Source organism: Podarcis cretensis (assembly GCF_951804945.1).
Source record: "Podarcis cretensis genome assembly, chromosome: 1".
NCBI lineage: Eukaryota > Metazoa > Chordata > Lepidosauria > Squamata > Lacertidae > Podarcis > Podarcis cretensis.
Genome location: NC_137170.1, coordinates 39,489,722 through 39,495,744, shown reverse-complemented (window position 1 = coordinate 39,495,744; position 6,023 = coordinate 39,489,722). Strand labels below are relative to the sequence as shown.

Sequence of the window (6,023 nt, the reverse complement as noted above, 5' to 3'; positions counted from 1 at the left end):
GTCCCCAAGGGTTTGAGACCCATCGGCTACCCTCACCTGGTTTAGTCGGCCAGTCAAAGCTGTTCCCGGGATGTGGCCACTGCCATATGCTGGCAGCTTCTAGGAGCCACAGGTGAGAGCTGAGTGCCAGTTGGGGACCAAAGGTAGACCAACTACCCCAGAAGGAGCACAATGTGTCCCCCACCAGAAGTACTACCCCTCCCTAAATAACTGTGTGCTAGAATACTGTCTCAAGGTTTTTCACATGGTGTCATCTATGAAAACCATGGGAAAATTATAGAACAAAGTTCCCACCATTTTCTGAGCCAACAGGATTGCAAACAGATTCCCGCCCCCCCCCCCGGAAGTAATGGAGCTTACTTCTAAGTAGATCCAGTGGTAGGAAAGCAGTAGAGATAAAAAACTTATTGTGTTACAGGCAACTGTAGACTGGGAGATGCACAAGTTTCCCACCCAACCCCACCCGTTCAATCACCTGTTCTACATTCCAAGAACATCTTACTCTAAAGTACACACTCTTCCCCCCACCTCTAGTAGGGTGACTTTTACAGACTCATAGACAGCCAGTCTTCTGACTTTTGATCACCAGTTAAGTGGGCAGTAGTTTGTACAGTGAAGATTTTAATAAACATGGCTGAACAACATCCATGGAGAAAGGGAAGCACCCAAAAGTTCTGAAGGGTTGGCTGAAGGTGCATGCATAGGAAGGAATCATGTGACTTCAACCCTGTGGCCACTGAAACTGTTCCTTGAATGCTTCAAAGGCATGTGCCACGGAGACTACTCTGGCAGTGGTCCGACGTTGTTCACCTTTCAAAAGCCGCATTTCTCTGCGCATGACCCGCAGTTCTCTCATGATGCCGTCCTCTGCCAAGAAGACAGGGTGTTGCACAGTCAGTTATATTCCTTCAGCAAATAAGCCTGTGATTCCATCAAATAGCCAAGCCCAGTAGAAGCAGAAATGGTGCACCATACTCTTTAAACTCATCCCCCCCCCCACAGCAAGGTATGAAGGAGATCCACTAGTTAGACCCCCCCCCACAGTAAGGTATGAAGGTTAGCTGCCCCGCCAGCTAACACAGGTCTCTTGGTATTACATATGTAACCCCTTTTTGTGTTTCAAATGACCATGTGTGAGAATGGACTATATTAATCGTCTAACAGGCTAACAGATTGAGGTTGAATCCCGACCAGACAGAAGTACTGTTTTTAGGGGACAGGAGGTGGGCAGGTGTGGAGGACTCCCTGGTCCTGAATGGGGTAACTGTGCCCCTGAAGGACCAGGTGCGCAGCCTGGGAGTCATTCTGGCCCCCAGCTGTCCATGGAGGCACAGGTAAATTCTGTGTCCAGGGCAGCTGTTTACCAGCTCCATCTGGTACACAGGCTGAGACCCTATCTGCCCGCAGAATGTCTCACCAGAGTGGTGCATGCTCTGGTTATCTCCCGCTTGGACTACTGCAATGCGCTCTACATGGAGCTACCTTTGAAGGTGACCCGGAAACTACAACTAATCCAGAATGCGGCAGCTAGACTGGTGACTGGGAGCAGCTGCCGAGACCATATAACACTGGTCTTGAAAGACCTACATTGGCTCCCAGTACGTTTCTGAGCACAATTCAAAGTGTTGGTGCTGACCTTTAAAGCCCTAAACAGCCTCAGTCCATTATACCTGAATAAGCATCTTCATCCTCATCGTTCTGCCTGGACACTGAGATCTAACACCGAGGGCCTTCTGGCAGTTCCCTCACTGAGAGAAGCGAAGTTACAGCGAACCAGGCAAAGGGCCTTCTCGGTAGTGGCGCCCGTCCTGTGTAACACCCTCCCACCAGATGTCAAAGAAAAAAACTTTCAGAAGACATCTGAAGGCAGCCTGTTTAGGGAAACCCTGTTTAAGGAAGCTTTTAGTATCTGAAGGACTATTGTATTTTAATATTTTGATGGAAGCAGCCCAGAAACTCAGCCAGATGGGCGGAGTATAAATAATAAATTGTTGTTGTTATTATTTAAGACCCTGATGCACTTTGTGAAATCCAGAGGATCCTCTTAAGGAGCACCAATGGAAACTGGTAGAATGTTCTAGAACTTTTCCAGGGCTATGTGAGATGTTTCTCCAATTGAAACCAGACCAAAAGCCCCTCTGGATTTGGAGGAGGTAAGCAAATGAAATGCTGTTGTACCTAATCAAAGCACCTCGTACTCACGCTGATCAGTGATTTGTCCAAGGAGACCAACAATGTGCTGACATGTTGCCAGCGTCGAATCCTGAATGGGTGGGGGAAGATGTATAGCTGGTTCTCCTCTCGCAGAGCATTGCGCTCGCTCCCCAGTAAGATTCTCGCCTACAGGAACCTGGGGTAGCAATGGGGAATCCACGGCTGGGTGTTCGGCAGCAGTTCTCCGGCTGCCAGAAGGATGAGTAGACTGCCCTTCCTGTGTTGTTACTATGTGCACATTCTGGATAGTTTGGGGCTGCTCAACTGAGTTTCTAGCGCCGTCACCCTCTTCCATTTGCCGACTGTAGATTCCTTATCTGTGGAGCATCCTGTATATTCCTTCAAGTAAGCAAAAGTGTTAAAAGTAGTGGAAGCCACACGGAAGCAGGATGAACATGGTAGTAAGGAATTTACCCAATTTAATTCTGGTGTTGAAGAATCTACCTTTTGTGCTGTTAGCTGGGCATTGTTGCATGGTACAGTATTTATGGTCTGGTTTGTTTGTTTTTTTTACTTGCTTATATTAAGACACATCAAGGCATTTTGCTGAACATGATGAATTTTCATATGCTTATGCAGAGAACTCAGACTGGTTTCCACAAGACTTTTATATCCTTTTTAAAAAACATGTATTTAAAAACATGTTTTTAAGGAGGTATGTGCTTTAAGGAGGTATGGCAACCATAATACATGGCAATATCTGTCTTCTTCTTTTTTTGCATTTTGTAGTTCAACAAGCCTTGCAGCAAAGTTGTACCTTGGAAGTCAAACAGCCTAGTTCTCCAACATTTTGGCTCCCGAATAATCAAAACCCAAAAGTGACAGTTCTGGTTTTTTAAGGTTCTTTTGGAAACTGAGCGTCTGACAGAGCTTCTGCGGCTTCCGATTGGCTGCAGGAGTTTCCTGCAGCCAATCAGAAGCCACGCTTTGATTTTCGAACGTTTTGGAAGTCTAATGGACTTCCGGAATGGATTCCATTCGACTTCCAAGGTACAACTGTAATAAATTTGTACCCTGCCCACCTGGTTGGGTTGCCCCAGCCACTCTGGGTGGCTTCCAAATATATAAAAACATAATAAAATATTAAACCTTAGACAGTTAACAGTTTCTGTGCCGTTGAGCAACCCAGCACACACACACATAGGCTGTCACCCAGCACCAGCTATTCCATCAGGCTGAAGTACAGGTGGGAAGGAGGGATCCTCCATTGGTTCTGTAAAGAGATCCCTTCCATGTGGCTCTTTCTTCAACATTCCATCTGGCTGCAGCAGAGGGAAGAGATGGGGCTATAGAGCTCGCCTGAGACAACATCTCTATTTACTTGGCTCCTCCTCTCCCTGACCTGTTTTCATGAGTAACATAGGAAGCTGTGTTATATCGAGACAGACCCTTGGTCCATGCAGCTCAGAACTGTCTACACTGACTGGCAGCAGCTCTCCAGAGTTTCGGGTAGGGGGCAATTCCAACCCTACCTTCAGTATATGTGAAGGAGCGTCTTCACCCCCATCGTTTTACCCAGACATTGAGGTCCAGCACCGAGGGCCTTCTGGCGGTTCCCTCACTGCGAGAAGCCAAGTTACAGGGAACCAGGCAGAGGGCCTTCACGGTAGTGGCGCCCTCCCTGTGGAACGCCCTCCCACCAGATGTCAAAGAGAACAACAACTACCAGACTTTTTGAAGACATCTGAAGGCAGCACTGTTTAGGGAAGCTTTTAATGTTTGATATATTATAGTATTTTAATATTTTTTTGGAAGCCGCCCAGAGTGGCTGGGGAAGCCCAGCCAGATGGGCAGGGTATAAATAAATTATTATTATTATTATTATTATTATTATTATTATTATTATACCTGGATGTGCTGGTTATCAAAACTTCTGCATGCAAAGCAGATGCTCTAGTACTGAGCCATAGCCCTTTGCTACTGGTCAATGTATAAAACTGTACATTGGTAATTATGAGAGCTTTTCTTTCTTTTTGTGTTGTGTCTTCTACATTATAGTTCAGAGGCTGTCTGAGGTCAGGGATGGTCTTTCTTTAATTGGTCTAGTGCTCTGGGAGCCTTTCCAGCTGAAGATCATGGTCGGAATGCTTTTAAAAAATAAAAATAAAAATATGCATTGTTGCTAGTACTTTCTGAAAACCTCTAATACAATTCCCTGCCTGAAGTGCTTAACACCAGAACCTAGAATAGAGTGGACTGAATGTTGATAGATGTAGTTTTTAGAGAGAGAGAGGCAGACAATTAGAGAAAAACCACCTTAAAGCCCTTTCCTAATAAAGTGTATCCCCTCAAGCTCTGGCTGAACACCATTATTTTACTCATCTTAAAAAGAAGACAGTCTGGGAAGACAGCTCTGCCTGAATTGACATCTTGTTTTTCACTCAGGATAATTCATTTCAGGAGAAAAACAAACCTGTAAGACTTTTAAGGTTTTGTGTTGTTGTTTCTTAAAAAATCTAGGCCTTAAGTTTCCTTTGTGGCAGAAACTTTACAAGGCTGCTGTGATGATTACATGTTAGGAACCTAAGAAGCTACCATATAACAGATCAGACTATTGGCCCACCTGACTCAGTTTCGTCTGCACATTGACTGACAGCAAGGCTCCAGGGCAGAAGTAGTCAATGTGATGGTGACTTTTGGATGCTATTGGACTCCAACTCCCATGAGCTCCAGCAAGCATGGCAATGGTGTGGGGTGATGGGAGCTGTAGTCTGGCAACATCAGGAGAGCATCATATGGGCTACCCTTGCTGCAGGGTTTCAGAGTGGAGTCTTTCCCAGCCTTCCCTGGAGATGCGAGATAAGAAACCCGAGACTTTCTGAATCCTAAACAGAAGTGCTACCAATGAGGCAAGGGCCTTTCTGAATTACAATGTAATGTATGTGAATATTCGAAACACAGGTATCATAATAAAAAGCTCACACACTGTCCCATTACCACTTTGTGAATGTACAATATATCCGCTCCACCAAGAGCAGCTTCTTCCCATGTCAACAACTTGGGAGCGAGTGTGGTGTAGTGGTTAGAGTGTTGGACTAGGACCTGGCAGACCCAAGTTCAAATCCCCCCTCAGCCATGAAGCTTACTGGGTGATTGTGGGCCAGTCACTGACTCTCAGCCTACCTCATGGGGTTGTTGTGGGAAATAAATAAATAAATAAATAAATTATTATTATTATTATTATTATTATTATTATTATTATTTCATCAGGACTGTGGCCTGGGTTTAAGGTCTCTCCTTGCACACTGCAGACCCTATGCTGATCATCTGCATAGACTCCCCCACCGCCCTGCCTGCTATTACAAGCTTTAAATAGATTGATCATGCACCATCAAATGACACATAACATTACCTCTGATGTGGGATTCACATTTTGTGGTGACTGCAGAACCCCCACTTCCTGTTAGCTTTGGCCATGGGGTGACAACATTATCTAGTGCATGAGTTGTGTCAATATACTGGGTTGCTGAGTCAGAACTGGGGTGCTTTGTGACATCAGCAGTATCTCCACCAATCACATCTTCCTGTTTCTTCCACCTGCTTTGCATATCTGTAGTGTTTGGGCTGGAAGTATTCTATGTGCTTGATCAAATGGAAAACAATATTTTGCTTTCTTTGAAAAAGAAACTTGACGTAGCCCGTTAGTTATTTATTAGAAGGACTGGATAACCCAATATTCAGGCCAAAGACTCCCAGAGCAGCTCAACCAATTTAAAACAACAATAGCAATAAAACTGAGAATTATTAAAAGCCAAAGGACAGCAGACTCAGCATAAAAACAGAGCAGAGAGGCTAAAAGATCTACAAGG

The 6,023-nt window shown here is 45.0% G+C and overlaps 1 long non-coding RNA gene across 1 annotated transcript; it reads right to left on the bottom strand.

The window, feature by feature from the left end:
• Nucleotides 1-604: 604 nt before the first annotated feature.
• Nucleotides 605-5,715, bottom strand: LOC307204172. Its single transcript, XR_013833512.1, has 3 exons — nucleotides 5,567-5,715; nucleotides 2,203-2,553; nucleotides 605-867 (listed from the first exon to the last, which is right to left on the bottom strand). It is a non-coding gene; the product is annotated as an uncharacterized lncRNA (long non-coding RNA).
• Between the last annotated feature and the right edge of the window lie 308 nt (nucleotides 5,716-6,023).